We start from the raw sequence: 18,206 nt of genomic DNA, 5'->3' as shown, positions 1-18,206 counted from the left end.
AAGAAGTACATACCCTGAAGGATGTAGAGGAGTCTTTGCAAGATTAGGAGATCTAGGCAAAATGTGCTTGTATTTTCAGCACAGGCCAGAATATGCTGTGTAAGTATCCCTGACAAAAGTTACACTTTGAATTTTTTTCCTTAAGCTGACAAATTTCATACTGGAGAGAAGAGGAAAAGGAAGATAAAACTTGGAATAGTATGGATTTTTGCAGTTTGCCTAATTGATTGCCAAATTATTTATGTTAGACTTTCAAACTTCAAATCTCTTTCTCAAGGGTCTGTTCTTGTAGAATCACAGAATAAAAGAACGGTTTGAGTTGGAAGGGACCTTCAAAGATCATCTAGATCAATCCCTGTGCCACAGGTGTAGACATCTTTCACTAGATCAGGTTGCTCAAAATCCCATCCAGCCTGACCTTGAACACTTCCAGGGATGGGGCATCCACAGCTTCTCCAGGCAACGTGTTCCAGTGTATCACTACAATCATTGTAAAAAAATTCTTTCTCATATCCAATCTAAATCTGTCCTCTTTCGGTTTAAAAATGTTACCTCTTGTCCTGTCACTACAGGCCCTGGGGAAAATCATAGAATCATAGAATCGTCAAGGTTGGAAAAGACCCTTAAGATCATCGAGTCCAACCATCAACCTATCACTGCCAAGTTCATCTATACCATGCCTTCAAGCACCATATCTATCCGTTCTTTAAATACCTCCAGGGATGGAGACTCAACCACTTCCCTCGGCAGCCTGGTCCAATGCTTGACCACCCTCTCGGTGAAGAAGTTTTTCCTAATATCTAACCTAAACCTCCCTTGGCGCATCTTGAGGCCGTTTCCTCTCGTTCTATCACTCATTACTAGGGAGAAGAGACCGACCCCCACCTCCCTACAACCTCCTTTCAGGTAGTTGTAGAGAGCAATAAGGTCTCCCCTCAGCCTCCTCTTCTCCAGGCTAAACAACCCCAGCTACCTCAGCCGCTCCTCATCAGGCTTGTGCTCTAGACCCTTAACCAACTTCATTGCCCTTCTTTGGACACGCTCCAGCACCTCGATGTCCTTCTTGTAGTGAGGGGCCCAAAACTGAACACAGTACTCGAGGTGCGGCCTCACCAGTGCCGAGTACAGGGGCACTATCACCTCTCTGGTCCTGCTGGCCACATTATTCATGATACAGGCCAGGATGCCATTGGCCCTCTTGGCCACCTGGGCACACTGCTGGCTCATGTTCAGGCGGCTGTCAACCACCAGGTTCTTTTCTGACAGACAGCTCTCCAGCCACTCCTGCCCCAGCCTGTAGCGTTGCATGGGGTTGTTGTGGCCGAAGTGCAGCACCCGGCACTTAGCCTTGTTGAATCTCATGCAGTTGGCTCCAGCCCATCAGTCCAGCCTGTCCAGGTCCCTCTGTAGGGCCTTCCTACCCTCCAGCAGACCGACACTTCCACCCAACTTGGTGTCGTCTGCAAACTCACTGAGGGTGCACTCGATCCCCTCATCCAGATCATCAATGAAGATATTGAAGAGGACCAGCCCCAACACTGAGCCCTGGGGAGCACCACCTGTGACCGGCCACCAACTGGATTTGACTCCATTCACCACCACTCTCTGGCCTCGGCCGTCCAGCCAGTTTTTTACCCAGCGTAGAGTGCACCCATCCAGGCCGTGGGTAGCCAGCTTCTCCAGGAGAATGCTGTGGGAGACTGTGTCAAAGGCCTTACTAAAGTCCAGGTAGACAACATCCACAGCCTTCTCCTCATCCACTAGGCAGGTCACCTTGTCATAGAAGGAGACCAGGTTAGTGAAACAGGATCTCCCTTTCATAAACCCATGCTGGCTGGGCCTGATCCTTCGGTTGTCCCACACTTGCTGCATAATGGCACTCAAGATGACCTGCTCCATGACCTTCCCTGGCACCGAGGTCAGGCTGAGAGGCCTGTAGTTCCCGGGATCCTCCTTCTGACCCTTCTTGTAGAGGGACGTCACGTTTAATAGTTTCCAGTCATCGGGACCTCCCCCGTTGACCAGGACTGCTGATAAATAACCTGCTAGCCATGCTCCTTTTGATGCAGTCCAGGGTACAGTTGGCTTTCTGGGCTGTAAGAACACATTGCTGGCTCATATCTATTTTTTCATCTACAAATATTACCAAGTCCTTCTCCACAGGGCTGCTCTCAATCCATTCACCCCCATTCTGTACTGATATTGGGGACTGCGCCATGTGGTGGGTTGACCCTGGCTGGACACCAGGTGCCCACCAAAGCCACTCTATCGGTCCTCCTCCTCAGCTGGACAGGGGAGAGAAAATATAATAAAAGGCTCGTGGGCCAAGATAAGGACAGGGAGAGATCATTCACCAGTTACTGTCACAGGTGAAACAGACTCGACTTGGGGAGATTAGCTTAATTTATTACCAATCAAATCAGAGTAATAAGAAATAAAAACTAAATCTTAAAAACACCTTCCCCCCACCCCTCCCTTCTTCCTGGCCTTAACTTTACTCCTCATTTTCTCTACCTCCTCCCCTCCAGTGGCACAGGGGGACGGGGAATGGGAGTTGCAGTCAGCTCATCACATGTTGTCTATGCTGCTTCTTCCTCGTCATGTGGAGGACTCCTCTCACTCTTTCCCTGCTCCAGTGTGGCGTTCCTCCCACAGGAGATAGTCCTCCATGAACTTCTCCAACTTGGGTCCTTCTTATGGGCTACAGTTCTTCGTGAACTGCTCCAGTGTGGGTCCCTTCCATGGGGTGCAGCCCTTCAGGAACAGATTGCTCCAGCACATGCCTGCTGCAGGCGTCACAAGTCCTGCCAGCAAACCTGCACCAGCGTGGACTTCTGTCTCCATGGGTCACAGGTCCTGCCAGGAGTCTGCTCCAGTGTGGGATTCCCATGGGGTCACAGGGTCCTTTGGGCACATCCACCTGCTCCAGCGTGGGGTCCTCCACAGGCTGCAGGTGGATGTCTGCTTCACTGTTAATATCCATGGGCTGCAAGGGGACAGCCTGCCTCGCCATCATCTTCACCATGGGCTGCAGGGGAATTCCTACTCCAGCACCTGGAGCACCTCCTCCCCCTCCTTCTTCACTGACTTTGGTGTCTGCAGAGGTGTTCCTCTCACATATTCTCACTCCTCTCTTCCAGCTGCTGTTGTGCAGGTGTTTTTTTCCCTTTTTAAATATGTCATCACAGAGGCGCTACCACTGTCGCTGCTGGGCTCAGCCTTGGCCAGCAGTGCATCTGTCTTGGAGCCAGCTGGCATTGCCTCTATCAGATATAGGGGAACCTTCTAGCAGCTTCTCACAGAAGCCATCCCTGTAGCCCCACCACTACCAAAACCTTGCCATGCAAACCCAGGTGCAGGACTTTGCACCTGGCCTTGTTGGACTTCATGAGTTTCAGATGGTCCAGTCCTCAAGCCTGTCAAGGTCCCCCTGGATGACATCCCTTCCCTCTAGTGTTTCCTAACGCTCAAAACTGAAGACAAAAAATTATGTCCTGTATTAATGTAGACTGGAGAGGGAAAGAAAGATTGGAAAGAGAGTTGGTGTGTTGTTGGAAGAAGGAACTGCATTTAGTTCTGGGTTTTTCTGTAAAAGTTTCTATCTACTAGTACTGCAGGTATATATAAAGGTAGAACAGCCTTATCCAGCCAGCAAGCTGTGACAGTATTCATACTTACTGTTCACTGATACACATGAAGCTCAGCCCTGCAGAAAGGCATCGGGGGTTGCTGGTTGACAGCAGGCGCAATATGACCTAGCAGTGTGCCCTGGCAGCCAGGAGGGCAAGCCGCATCCTGAGGTGCATCAAACACAGAATAATCAGCCAGTCAAAAGAGGTGATTATCCTGCTTTATTTACTGATGGTGTGGCCTCACCATGAGTACTGTGTGCAGTTCTCTGTACTGAGAGGGTGATCAAACACTGGAACAGGCTTCCTAGAGAGGTGGTGGATCAGTGCCTTAAAAAGAGACATTTGGACAATGCCCTTAGAATCATAGAATCATAGAATCATTAAGGTTGGAAAGGACCCTAAAGATCATCGAGTCCAACCATTAACCTATCACTGCCAAGTCCACCTTCATAATATGCTTTAACTTTTGGTCAGCCCTGAAGTGGTCAGGCAGTTGAACTAGATGATTGTTGTAGGTCCCTTTCAACTGGAACTATCGTATTCTATTCTAAATAAATGTTTGTGAAAGCTGCTAAACCAAATGAAACCAGAAAGTGATTTTCTGGCACTGCAGCTTCTGGACGCTATTGCACTTCTGGAAACCTTTGCTACAGTCTAGAACTAAGATGAAAAAAGAAAATTTATAGCCAGTGGAAGCAAGGTCAGGCGACATGGGAGGACTACAGAGTGGCTGTTTGCCACTGTAGGGAGGAAATACATGAAGCCAGAGCTCAACTAGAGCTGAAGCTGGCCGGTACTGTGAAGGACAATGAAAAGGCCTTTTTAAAATATGTAAATAGCAAAAGGCAGGTGACAAATAACATTGGCCCATTACTTGACAAGAGTGGTCACCTCACAAACATGGACATAGACAAAGCAGAGACATCTAATGATTTCTTCACCTCAGTCTTCAACACCGGTGATGTGCTCTGGGACCCCCAGAGCCCTGGGCTAGAGAACCATGACTGAGAGAACAACAAACTCCCAACCAACCCCAAACTTGTGTGGGATTTGCTGCTCCAGCTGGATCCCTATAAGTCAATCGGGCCCGATGGTATGTAAAGAACTGACTGATGTCATAGCGAGACCTCTCTCAATGATTTTTCAATGCTCTTGGGAATCTGGAGAGGTCCCAGTTGACTGGAAGCTGGCAAAATTTGTCCCAGTCTTCAAGAAAGGCAACAGAGACGACCCCTGTAACTACAGGCCTGTCAGTCTCACCCCTGTGCCTGGCAAAATTATGGAGAAGATTATTCTGGGAGTTATTGAAAAACACCTGAAAGACAACGCAGTCATTGGCACCAGTGGGAACAGGTTCACAAGGGGAAAGTCCTGCTTAACAAACTTAACTTCCTTCTATGACAAGGTTACCCACCTAGTTGACCAAGGGAAGCCAGTCGATGTAATCTCTTTGGACTTCAGTAAAGCTTTCGATACGGTCTTGCACAGTATCCTCCTGGACAAAATGTCCAGCATACAGCTAGATAAACACATAATGCAATGGGTGAGCCATTGGCTGACAGGTTGGGCTCAAAGGGTTAACGTAAATGGGGTTACATCGGGCTGGTGACCAGTCACTAGCGGGGTTTCACAGGGATCCATCTTAGGGCCGGTGCTCTTTAATGTCTTCATAAATGACTGGGATGCAGGACTTGAAGGTGTGTTATCAAAGTTTACTCATGACACAAAATTGGGAGGAGTCGTTGACACTCCCGAGGGCAGAGAGGCCCTGCAGAGACATCTAGACAAATTAGAGAGCTGGGCAATCACCAACTGCATGAAGTTTAACAAAAGCAAGTGCCAGATTTTGCACCTGGGACAGGACAACCCTGGATGTACATACAGACTGGGGAACAAGAGGCTGAAGAGCAGCCCTGTGGAGACGGATCTGGGGGTTCTGGTCGATAGCAAGTTGAACATGAGCCAACAGTGTGCCCTGGCAGCCAAGAGGGCCAACCATATCCTGGGGTGCATCAAGCACTGTATTGCTAGCCGGTCGAGGGAGGCGATTGTCCCTCTCTACTCGGCACTGGTGCAGCCTCATCTTGAGTACAGTGTGCAGTTTTGGGCGCTACAGTACAGAAAGGATATAAAGCTAGTAGAGAGAGTCCAGAGGAGAGCCACAAAGATGGTGAAGGGTAGAGGGGAAGCCGTACGAGGAGCTGCTGAAATCAGTTGGTCTTTTCAGCCTAGAGAAGGGGAGACTGAGGTGAGACCTCATTGCGGTCTACAGCTTCTTCACAAGGGAAAGAGGAGGGACCGGTGTTGATGTCTTCTCCCTGATGACCCGAGTGAACGGCAGGAAGATATGCCAGGGGAGGTTTAAGGGTGGACATTAGGAAAAGGTTATTCAACCAAAGGGTGGTGGAGCACTGGGACAAGCTCGCCTGGAAGGTAGTCATGGCACCAAGCCTGACAATATTCAAGAAGCATTTGGACAATGCTCTCAGATATATGGTGTGAATTTTGGGGTTGTCTTATGCAGGGACAGGAGTTGGACTCGATGATCCTTGTGGGTCCCTTCCAACTCAGGACATTCTATGATTCTACGATTCTATGATTTTACGTCACAAGTCAAATGAAGCACATAATTGGGAAAAGCCAACACAGCTTCACCAAGGGCAGATCATGCCTGACAAATCTGGTGGCCTTCTATGATAAAGTGACCTGCTTCATTGACATGGGGTGAGTGGTGGACATTGTCTACCTGGACTTCTCCAAGGCTTTCAATATCGTTTCCCACGGCCTCTTCCTGGAGAAATTGATGTGTTATGGTCTAGACAAGTGGTCTGTGTGGTGGGTGAGGAATTGGCTGGCAGGCCGTACCCAAAGGGTGGTGGTAAATAGCTCTTTTTCAAACTGGCAGCCCATCACAAGTGGGGTCCCCCAGGGATGAATATTGGGCCCAACGCTATTCAATACCTTCATAAGTGATCTGGATAACGGGACCAAGTGTAGCCTGATGAAGTTTGCAGATGACACCAAACTGAGTGGGGAAGTAGACACTTTGGAAGGGAGAGCCACCTTGCAAGGAAGATCTGGATAGGCTGGAAGAGTGGGCTAACATGAACCTTATGAATTTTAACAAAGACAAGTGTAAGGTCTTGCACCTGGGAAAACATAATCCAGGAGTGCAGCTCTGACTGGGATCCACCCGGCTAGAGAGCAGCTCTGTGGAAAGGGACTTGGGTGTCCTGGTGGACAGGAAGCTCAACATGAGTGAATAGGGTGCTGCTGCAGCCAAGGAGGCCAATAGGATGCTGGGTTGCATCAAAAAGGGCATCACCAGCAGAGATAAAGAAGTCATTATCCCACTCTACTCAGCGCTTGTCAAGCCACACCTGGAATACTGTGTACAGTTCTTGTCCCCGTTTTACAAAAAAGATGTGGACAAGCTGGAGAGGGTCCAGAGAAGAGCCGCCAAGATGATAAAGGGTCTGGGAAGCCTGCCATATGAGGATAGGCTGAGAGAACTGGGCTTGTTCAGCCTTGAGAAAAGGAAGCTTAGAGGTGATCTCATCACCATGTACCAATACTTAAAGGGGAGCTACAAAGAAGATGGAGACTCCCTTTTTACAAGGAGTCACATGGTGAGGACTAGGGGTAATGGGTACAAGTTACTCCCAGGGAGATTCCAATTGGACACAAGAGGTATATTTTTCACAATGAGAACAGCCAACCATTGGAATAATCTCCCCAGGGAAGTGGTTGACTCTGCTTCGCTGAACACATTTAAGACTCAGCTGGACATGATGCTGGGCCATCTTGTGTAGACTATACAAATTCTTGCCTAGAAAGGTTGGACCAGATGATCCTTGAGGTCCCTTCCAACCTGGTATTCTATGATTCTATGATACCTTTCCCACGAGCAATGTTTTCTCTTCTGGGACTTCAAAGGGCATCCCTTCACAGGCTTGTGACAGTTGTGCTCTGGGTTGTGGCCACTCAGGTCTTGAAGGCCTCCAGGTTCAGGGATCCCACATCCTCTCTGGGCAACCCACTCCAGTGCTACATGATCCTCACAGGGATTTTGTTTTTTCTTCCTTATCTCCAGCCTGAACTTCTCTCGTTTCAGGAGATGTCACCATCTCTCACCCTCCCACCAGGCAGTGCTGCAAAGAGCCTGTCCCTATCCCACTGATGGCTTCCCCATAGGCACTAGGGTGCCCTGATGCCTTCTCTGTTCCATGCTGAACCAGCCCCAACTCCACAGATCCTCCTTGCCTCCCCTGAGCCTCTGTGGTTTGCCGACCTCTCTCCTGTTTGGGACCCTAAAGAGGATATAGTGCTTGGATAAGGCCTGATGGGTGTTGAGCAGAGGGGATCACCTTTATATCTTCTGGCTAGGGGAGAAAGATAGGATAAAACTCACGAGACTGAGCCATGTGCTGCCTTTTTCCCCCCCATGGGAGGAAGCAAGGGAGATCAGAGGACTTGCTAGTAGGTGTAGGGAGAGCCTGTGGGACTTTGTCCTGCAGCCTCCAGGGGAGATACAGGGTGCTACCAAATGAACCCTCTTGCCGTATGTGCCTGGAGATGTCTGCCATAGTCAGAGTGACCTGATGGGACCCTAGGAAGATAAGGCTGAAGCCTTGGTGACTGGTGTGAAACACCAATGCCAAGCACTAGACAAGAGATAGGGGGATGGAGTGGGCAGTGGCGTTATGGTAACCCCGGATGTGTGTGCTGGGGCTACAGCACTGTTGGGGCAAGCACTGCAGGCAACGATGGTCCATTGTGATGTCCCCAAGCAATGGATTGTGACATCACCAAGCGATGGATTGTAACCAGACATCCCTCGCTGCTTATATTCAGGTGGCTCGTGCCCATACTCCAGCTGAGGAGTTTGCGAGGTTTGGAGTGTTGAGTGAGGCCTTGGTGCTGGCGTCCTGACTGGGGAGTTGTTCGCTGCAGCTCTCCATGCCCGATCTCGGAGCCGCTGAAGGATTATCCCAGGCCTTGCCAGGCTCAGGCAGCTGGGGCACCCAAGAGGTGTGCTTGCAGCAGCAGAGGAGAGCTGGATGGGGAAGCCTCACCCTGGGGAGCTGGGAGGGCTTCCTTCTTGAGGGAGCTAGGCATTTCTTCCACCCCTCCCTAGGCCAGCCAATGACTGTGGCCTTCCTTCCTTTTCTAGTCTGACACCCGCTGCTGCAGCACCAGTGAGAGGGAGCAGCTCGACGTCCTCAACTCCCCCCAGCCCACCGCAGTGACTGGAGAGCATGGCCACAGAGCTGGAGGAGCGTTGTCCCATCTGCCTGGGCAGGTGGGAGGAGGCCAGCTTTGTGATGCCATGCCTCCACCGGTTCTGCTATCCGTGCATCCTGCGGTGGGCTGAGAACAAGCCCGAGTGCCCCCTCTGCAAGAGGAGGATCCTCTCCATCTTGCACTCAGTGCAGGCAGATGATGACTACAGGGAGCATGTCATCACACCATCTGTGACACCACCAGTCATCGTCCGCCAGGCAGGAGCAGCTCCTGGACACCCAGCTGCCCATCACCTCCATCATCCTGGAGCACTCCAACCACAGGCTGTGGAAAGGGTGCCCAGGCGTCCCGTGGGCAGCCTCCAGCCTGAGAACTGGGTGACCCTTTTCTGGAGCCACCCAACCCTTCTCGAGACCCTGCTGCCCTGGGTCCAACAGAGGCTGAGGCACATCTTTGGGAACAACTAGATGGAGCCAGCCATGGTGGAGGACACCATCACAGCCATCCTGACCAGCCATGGGATGGATGAAGAGCTGCTGGTCAGGATGCTGGGGTCCTCCCTCCAAAACCACACAGTGACATTTGTGCGACAGTTTATCTGTGTTGCTGTGCGACGGTGCCACAGGGAGGCCTGCTGTCTGCTGGGCTGGCAAGGTGCTTGTGCTGCCAGGGGGCAGGAGGGAAGCCCTGTGGGTGCCCCCAGCCCTACTACCTCCCAAGGAGGGTCTACTGCTCCTGGGCCAGCCACCTCCAGCAGCCTTGTCAGATCCAGTGTGGGTGAGCACCCCGGCACCTCATCTGCTGCTGTTGGGGGGGGTCCCAACAGCCACCTCTCTGCTCCTGTTTCCATCCCTGCAGAGCAAGAATAGCCCCAGCAAGAGCCAGGGGAGGCTGTGCCCGGGCCTTCTGCTTCCATCCGGGGCAGCAAATGCTCCCATGGGGGGCCATGGAGAACCCCAAAGAGGAGGGCCAGCAACTCCAAGGCCTCTTCAGCCAACAAGAGGCCAGCACCGTATCAGTTACCTAGGAGGATGCCTCGGGGGATGGCCAAACCTGGACTGAGCCACCAGCTGGGGCACACGCCCTCAAGGGCTCCCAGCCCCCAAAATCCAATTATCTAAATAAAATAAATGCATGAAAATTACAGAAAACATCTCAATGTTACTAACAGTGCAGGTGGCATTGCTGTTTGCCCTTTTTTGGTTTTTTTTTGCCAGGGGGTTGTGACGTTAATGCTGAGGGGTCCTTCTACATGTGTCAGGTACTATTTCACTGTTTGTCCCGAAGGCAAGTGATGCCCAGCTCCAGGCCTGCATCTCTACAGCTGGTCCTGGGGCAGAAGTTTCCAGCCTGGGGGGGGTCTCCAGGTCCAGCCCGTGCTCCAGCACTCATCACCCAGGCCTGGCCTCCTCCTCACGGCACCCTCTGCCCCCACATCCCCAGGCTCTGCTCTCCTACCAGCCTGCGCTGCTGGGTGCAGCCTTGCAATGGTGGCACTCAAATCCGTCCTCCTGCATGGAGTCACAACTTGGTGCTGCTGCCTGCATCAACCTAGGGTTGTACCCTGCCAAGGCAGGAGCCCCAAGAAGTTCAACAAGGGAAGCACAAAGTCCTGCACCTGGGGAGGGACAACACGAGGCACCAGCACATGTGTTAGGCTGCCCGGCTGGAAAGCAGCCAGGGAAAGGTGACCATGCTGCTGCCCTTGAGCACAGGCCTTCTTTCTGCTCTTCCAGGTCCAGCCTTGACACTGGCATTTCTTCCCTTCTGCTTGGAAATGACCCCTCTTTGGCAGATGGCTGCCGTCAGTTCCCCAGCGCCCCTCACCACCACCCCCATCACCCCTCCCCATCGCATGCCCTCTGCAGGACTTCCCCCAGCACAGCTCCTCTCTGCTGTGAGTGAACCCTGCGGAAAAGGCAGCGCATCTTCTCCGTGCTCCCCAGGGCCCCTCGCCCTCCTCTTACACAGGACCCCTTCTGCAGCCAAGCTGGCCACACGAGATGAGGGGAGGGGCAGAAGGCGGCTGCTGGGATTGGCACCAAAAGCTGCTGCCAGCCCCCAGTGAAAGACCCAAGTGCCAATGCCAGGGCCGCAGGTGATCCTGCATGCCTCAGGCATGCAGTGGGAACCTGGGGAGAAGTGGAGTGGGGTCAGGCTCTGCGGGCAGGCAGGCAGGCAGAAAGCAGCGAGAGCAGGCCAGGCCCCAGCGCTCTGGGGCTGCAGAGAGGGCCAGAGCTCTGCCCTGGGAGGAGAACCCAGCTGCAAGGCACAGGCTCTCTCTGCGCACTGCACGATGCACGAGAGCAGCTGCCTTCAGGGGGGTCTCATGGGGACCAGACTCCTTAAGCTCAGGAAGAATTCATATTCACTCTCATGCAACCTGCTTCAGCAGTCTGACACAACTCAATGACTTCTTTTTGAGGGGGTTTTCTCTGCTTTTATTAACCTCTGGTTTTTGGCTTTCTGCACAGCCCCCGCCCCACTGTTCCCTTCTCAGTTCTGTGGGAAAGATCATGTTAACACCAGCCAGCTATCAAATGATGGCAGAATTCAACCTGAATCGCTTTTGTGACTTTTACTTTTCCTCTTTCAGATCTAAGCAGTCCACCAAACATACATTTTTTGGCTGCAGAAATTTGTTTTGAAAGAAAAACAAAACAAGCAAATAGTCAACTTTGTCCTCACCCCATATTTTGAAAGAGTCTCTTGAAAGGCATTTGTAAATTACTTAATAGCAAGAGGAGGTCTAAGGAAAATATTGGACTGGTACTTAATGAAGATGGTCACCTGGCAAACAGGGATGCAGAAAAAGTGGAGGCATTCAGTGCTTTTTTTCCCTCAGTCTTTAATAATACTGACGGACTTTGGATGCCCACTCCTCTGAGTTGGAGGACAACTGTGGCAATAGCCATTTGTGGACCCTGAAATTGTAAGGGGCCAGTTGTATGAATTGAATGTTCATAAGTCCATGCGGCCTGGTGGGATTCATCCCAGAGTACTGAAGGAGCTAGCAGATGTTATAGCAGGACCCCTCTTGATCACCTACCAAAGGTCTTGGGAGTCTGGGGAGGTCCCTGCTGACTGGAAGCTAGCCAGTGTTATTCCAGCTTACAAGAAGGGTGTGAGAGAAGATCCAGGAAACTACAGACCTGTTAGTCTAACCTCAGTACCTGGAAAAATGATGGATAAGACCATACGGGGTGCTGTTGAAAAGCATTTCAAGGACAATGCAATCATCAGGCACAGTCAACATAGGTTCACAAAGGGAAGGTCCTGCTTAACCAGTCTGATATCCTTCTACAATAAGGTCACCCACCTAGCTGATGAAGGGAAGGCGGTGGATGCCGTTTCTCTGGATTTTAGTAAGGCTTTTGATATTGTCCCTCACAGCACCTTTCTGGACAAGTTGTCCAGCTGCGACATGAGGAGATACATGGTTCGCTGGGTGAAAAACCAGGTGAACAGAAGGGCTCCAGGGGCTGTAGGGAATGAGGCTACAGTTGGGTGGTGATGAGTCACTAGCAGTATTCCTCAGGGCTCAATTCTAAGGCTAGTTCTGTTCATGTTTATCAATGATCTGGATGCAGGAGTTGAATGCACCATTAGCAAGCTTGCTGGTGACACCAAACTGGGAGGTGCTGTTGACTCTCTTGAGGGACAAGAGGCCTTGCAGAGGGATCTAGGTAGGTTGGAGCATTGGGCAATCATCAATGGCATGAAATTTAACAAGTGTAAATGCCAGATTCTGCACCTGGAATGGAGTAATGCCAGATACAAGCATAAATTGGGAGAGGAGCAGCTGGAGAGCAGCCCTGCAGAAAGGGATCTGGGGGTGCTGGCTGGCAGCAGGCTCAATATGAGTCAGCAGTGTGCCCTGGCAACCAGGAGGGCAAACCACATCCTGCGGTACATCAAACATAGCATAACCAGCCAGTCAAAAGAGGTGATTATCCCACTGTGTTCAGCATTGGTGCAGCCTCACCTTGAGTACTGTGTACAGTTCTGGGCCCCACAATTAAAGAAGAATGTGAAGGTCTTTGAATGCATCCAGAGGAGGGCAAGAAAGCTGGTGACAGGGCTGGAAGGCATGTCCTGTGAGGAGCAGCTGAGGAATCTGGGTTTGTCTAATTTGGAGAAAAAGATGCTGAGGGGCGACCTCATTGCTCTCTACAGCTTCCTGAGAAGTGGAAGTGGAGAGGGAGCTGCTGATCTCCCTGGAGTCCAGTAACAGGATGTGTAGGAATAGTTCAAAGCTGCATCAGAGGAAGTTCAGACTTGATATTAGGAAACATTTCTTTACTGAGAGGGTGATCAAACACTGGAACAGGCTTCCTAGAGAGGTGGTGGATACCCCAAGCCTGTCAGTGCCTTAAAAAGATGCATTTGGGCAATGCCCTTCATAATATGCTTTAACTTTTGGTCAGCCCTGAAGTGGTCAGGCATTTGGACTAGATGATAATTGTAGGTCCCTTCCAACTAATTATTCTGTTCTGTTTTGTTCCACCCTACCCTATCCTATCCTATCCTATCCTATCCTATCCTATCCTATCCTATCCTATGTTTGATTTCAGACAGGATAAAGCCTGAGAACAATTTACAGGAAGTTGTGGAAGTATGCTGAGTCAGGAAGTTGACAGGGATCTTGAGTCCTCATTGAAGTTAAAAAAACCAAAAAACAACCCCAAACACCTACTTTCAGTGATTTCTGCACATGTGTGTGTGAGAAATTGTACATACACAGGCAGACACACACATGTGTACACATGGATACGTGCAAAACCCCTCCCCCATATATGTTATAAATGTGTGTACACATGTACACACAATATCCACATGCACAAGTATATATTTTAAAAAATTCAATCTATTCAAGCTTTGAGATTTTTGACTACAACTGGAAAGAAAATAGCTTGTATTGTAAATAGATTTCTGATTTGTTATTTCCGAAAACCTTGTAAGGAGTTAAAGCTCTAGCCTATCCAGCTGTTCAACCTGACATGGTATTATACTTCATATAAAAAATCAAAGCCATCATATTCACTTTAGAAAAGGCCGGCAAGAGTAGCATTGATATTTACAGCTCCCTAAGGTGAAGCACTATCTGACTCTTCATAATGCCAAACTTACTAGGCTAGTTTTGCTGACTGAGGCTTTGCTGACTAATAAAATCATAGCTGGCACATTTGATAATGAAATGTCAAACTCTCAAAAGCAGTTGAGAGCAAGACTGGAGAAACTGGTCAGGAAGGGGCGTTTTCATTCCTTCCCCTTGTCTCCATCACTCCAGACTGCAAAAATATTTCATTGGCTAATTTGTTGCAGAAATACCTGTCATTTATCTGCTCTGGACATGATGTAAAGCCACCAGAGGTTCTGTCTGTAAATACTTATTATGAGTTTAATCATGTGACCCAAAACATCAGTGCTCTGAAATAGCCGTCTAGAGCAAATGTGAAGCAGATTCACAAGCGGGCTCTGTCTGCTGCTCCTGCAGTTGTTTGTGTTCTGAAGCTCAAGCTTTTTGTCCTGCACATTAAAAATACGTAGTGGAAAAGATAGTCTCTAACGTCGAGAACTCGCAGTACAAATTGAGTTTCTGTCAGTAACAAGTATTAGCTGTAAGCCAAATGTAACCAGTAAATTAAGCTGGATTTATTACACTGTTGCATCACTGACATTGCTCAGTGCAACCCGGTCACAAGTACCATTCTTTTAATACCCTAACCAGCATTGAAATCCATGTTGGGAGGGTACAGAGCCCTCTTTCTTTCTTACCCTGCTGCAGGACACCTGAACCCTTTTGCACAAAACTAAACACAATGGGATGGCTAAGGCCTCATTTCTTCATTCCCAAGATTTTAGAGTGGTCTGTGACTTGGGATGATACTTCTGGGAACAGTCGGCTCAAATGCTTGTGGTTGAATAGAAATGTTGTGATTCACATTACAAATTGATGTTCTTAATGCTAAACTTTGTGTAAAAGGGAGAAAAACCACTTCGCCCTGAAGTATGATGACAAAAACGCCTATTGTGACTTATGTTAACGTAAATGTGTGTTTGGCCAGCTCTAAGTATATCTGCTGTCTTGGGAGACATCGATGGGAAGGGTCTGTTTTATCAATCTCAGAGGATCTACTCACTAAAAAACCAGAAGATCTAATAACGTGCCTGAGTAGATCTTCGGGTGTCTGTGGAACCTGTCTCCTAAAATCAAATACTCATGAGCTTGGGCAAGATTTTTTAGGCTTGTGTTTCTGAAGGTAAGGGAGCTATAATTGCTGTAAGATCCTCCATGGATCTGACATTTAATCTTCTAGAGGAATATTTTTGAAACAATTATACTCAGGAGTCTGTGAGTGTCACCAATGGAGTCGACTGGCTTGTCTTTTTATGTTGTGTGGCGTTTTTGTTGTTGTTGTTTTGGTCCCCCCCCCCCCCCCCGAATTTGTTACAAATTTGTTTCTAACACTATGAGTGGCTGTATCTCAGGTTTGAATGTATTACACTTCAGCCAAAATGTTAGTTTAGATAAAGGTTTGGATTTGTTGTTCTATATAGATCTCATTTCTTCACGCAGCTTGAACAATTACAGTCCTTTCAAGTTCTTTCAAGTTCTTTTACCTAAGCAGTCCCATGTTACTTATGCCAGGTGTGATTCTTCCTGCTCAGTTTCAAACTGTCTGGAGCCTTGCTGGGCTGCAGGCAGTCATCAATATATTGTCTGCTTCAGAAACCGTTTAAATCCCCAAATCTGTAAGATTTTAAAGATAGCAGCTGCTTTTAGATCTAGAAGAAATTATTTTAAAACTTCTGGCATCAATGAGTTGTTGCCTTTGGGGGGAATGGGTAGAAGTAACACAAGAATCTTCTAATCCAAACTCTTGGAAATGGGGATGTCACGAATGGTTCCAAGAAGCATGGTGTTCTGGGTAATGTCTTTTGCTGCTCAGACAAATTATTGAATTGAACCTGTTCTTTCTGGTGAGGGGACATAATCTGAAGAGATCTGATTTTCTGAGAGAACTGTTATGTTATGAATGTGCCTTAAGAAGTGATGGTCTTGTTGAGGAAAATTTGTGACAAGTTTACGAATATGATTGTTGTAATACTATGAATGTAATCCTATGATTGATGTCTCTGACCTTGAAATTATTTTAAAATATTTTAAAGTGAAATTCAACCTAGAGCCACACCCTTAAAAAAGTTGTGTGGGAACTATTAACAACACTACCAGTGTGGGGATTTTTTTTTTTTTTTTAAATCTGTCTTTCATAACTGGGGGCAAAGTGTGACAAGTCTTAGTGTTAGGATGGGAGAAGGAGAACCATTTTTTGAGACAATTTTAAAAAGGATACTTGTGTTCTTACATTTTTACATTTATTTTGGTTTAGTTCAAAAAAGAATTTTTTACAGTGTATTTTACATTTCCTGTGCAGAATATAAAAAAAGTGAAAAGAAGCACATCACATAATTTTAAACAATAAAAGTCCTATAGCTATGTGTGGGTTTGGTGAGGTTTTTTGGCTGTTGAGTAAAAATGTTTTTTTTCTGATTTAGTATTCCTAAAACTCCTACCAAAATATGTTTTAAAGCATCTCTGTGCAAAAGAAATTAAGAAAATTTGGTTTTGAGCTCTTATTTTTGGACATATCTTTCATTTACCTCTGTGGTTTCCACTTCACAGTGATTTTTCTTCTGTTTCTGTGATACCTCAGCCAATTATCTCTGCTTCTGTCTCTAATTATCCTGAAGGCTCAACCCCTTTGCAAATTAATATTCTATCTGCAATCACCAGTGCTCCAAGGTATGGCAATTCATACAGAGATGTTGGTTTTTTAATTATTAATCTAGTCTGCACTGTTCTACGCTTCTGTAAGTTGTCATTGTCTGTTAATAGCTTTAGTCCCCATATTGATTTATCAGTTGACACATACATTCATATGTATGTCAACACATGAAACATATGCCAGTAACAGATTGCCTAAAGTCCATGTTGACAGGATATACCACTTGGAAATAGTCAGTATTCACACCTAAAATTTTTCTGCTTATTATGTTTCCTTCCCTCCATAAATGTAGGATGCTTCCCACTTTATTGTAAGTTCTTTAAAAGTCTTTTTGCTGGATTACGTAGGTTGGTTGAACTCTAAGAATTGGATATTTGTTTAATACAGATAGCTTTTTCCTTGTGCCACTCTGGGAATTTAGAAAGAATTCAATTTATATGTTGCTCTGGGAAAGCCTTATTTGTACTTTAAGTACAATTTGTAAAACCATGCAATCAGTTAAATTTGTGTCGTCCCTTTCTCTGCTTTCCTGCAAGTTACTCATTAATGCATCTCTGCTGGAGTTATTTTTGTAGACACAAAAAAGAAAACCTCTGAGTTCCTTTTAAGTTTTTTTGTTTGCTTGTTTTCTTTCTATCATAGAAGATCTACTGTAAAGAATGATCTCCGAAAGCTACTGTTAACTTCTAGTATCACCAGAAATTATGAGTCCTGGTTTAGTACTGAGCAGAACTTGCTCTAGAGTGGCTTTTACCTCATATTGCATGGTTGATCAGCGTTAGAAATGTTTGCACTGAAAAGATAGGATCTTGCTTTTTCTAGTGCTAGTACCATTTGTTTCTGTTTTTTCTTGTAATGTACTGGACCACTTTGTTTCCTTTATGACAAAAGATTTTGTTTTAGCAGTTCTAATATATCAGTATTCATCTGATCACTTTTCAATTCATAGATTTGAAATATTACTAGATTACATAGATTTGAAAAAAGCTTCGCATAGGTCGAAAGTATGAACATTAGTACTACTGGCATGTATTAACTAAACTTTTCTGAAAGACAGCCTAAGCAAACAAAACTTATGATCAGGCATCTGTTAATTTCATACTTCTATTGACATTTGTGTGCGATGCATAGAATTCTTTCTTGCCTTTATCACACACAAATAATTCAATAATCCCAAACTTTTCCTCACTGATATCTTCATTTTACTCAGTCATTAAGTTAGATTTACTATCTCCATAATTTATTTACTTTTAGTCTATTAAAGATAATGAGACCTGTACTGTAATACAGACAGAAGGTTAAGCAGTAGAAACAATATTAATGTAATGCTTTTGTTATTGCAAATTGGCTACTTCAGATGTACTCTGACATAGGCAATTTGTCTTGAAGTGAAGAACGCAGACTAGCAGGTCTGATCCTCATACCACTAAATTCAAGACGAGTTTTATTATGGATTTTTGTTATGAGCGCAGCATCTACCCTCAAGCCTGAAATCATTATTATTCCCTGTGGCAGTGTCCCCAGGTAATATTTAAAATTA

The 18,206-nt window shown here is 47.2% G+C and overlaps 1 pseudogene; it reads left to right on the top strand.

The window, feature by feature from the left end:
• Window positions 1-8,814: 8,814 nt before the first annotated feature.
• LOC148050549 (E3 ubiquitin-protein ligase Topors-like) lies at window positions 8,815-9,997 on the top strand (annotated as a pseudogene).
• The last annotated feature ends 8,209 nt before the right edge of the window (window positions 9,998-18,206 follow it).

Source organism: Nipponia nippon, unplaced genomic scaffold (genome assembly GCF_047370975.1).
Source record: "Nipponia nippon isolate SJK-2023a ecotype South Korea unplaced genomic scaffold, ASM4737097v1 scaffold_8, whole genome shotgun sequence".
NCBI classification, from domain to species: Eukaryota; Metazoa; Chordata; class Aves; order Pelecaniformes; family Threskiornithidae; genus Nipponia; species Nipponia nippon.
Note: the sequence above shows the minus strand (reverse complement) of the source record. Positions and strands in the feature narration are given on the sequence as shown.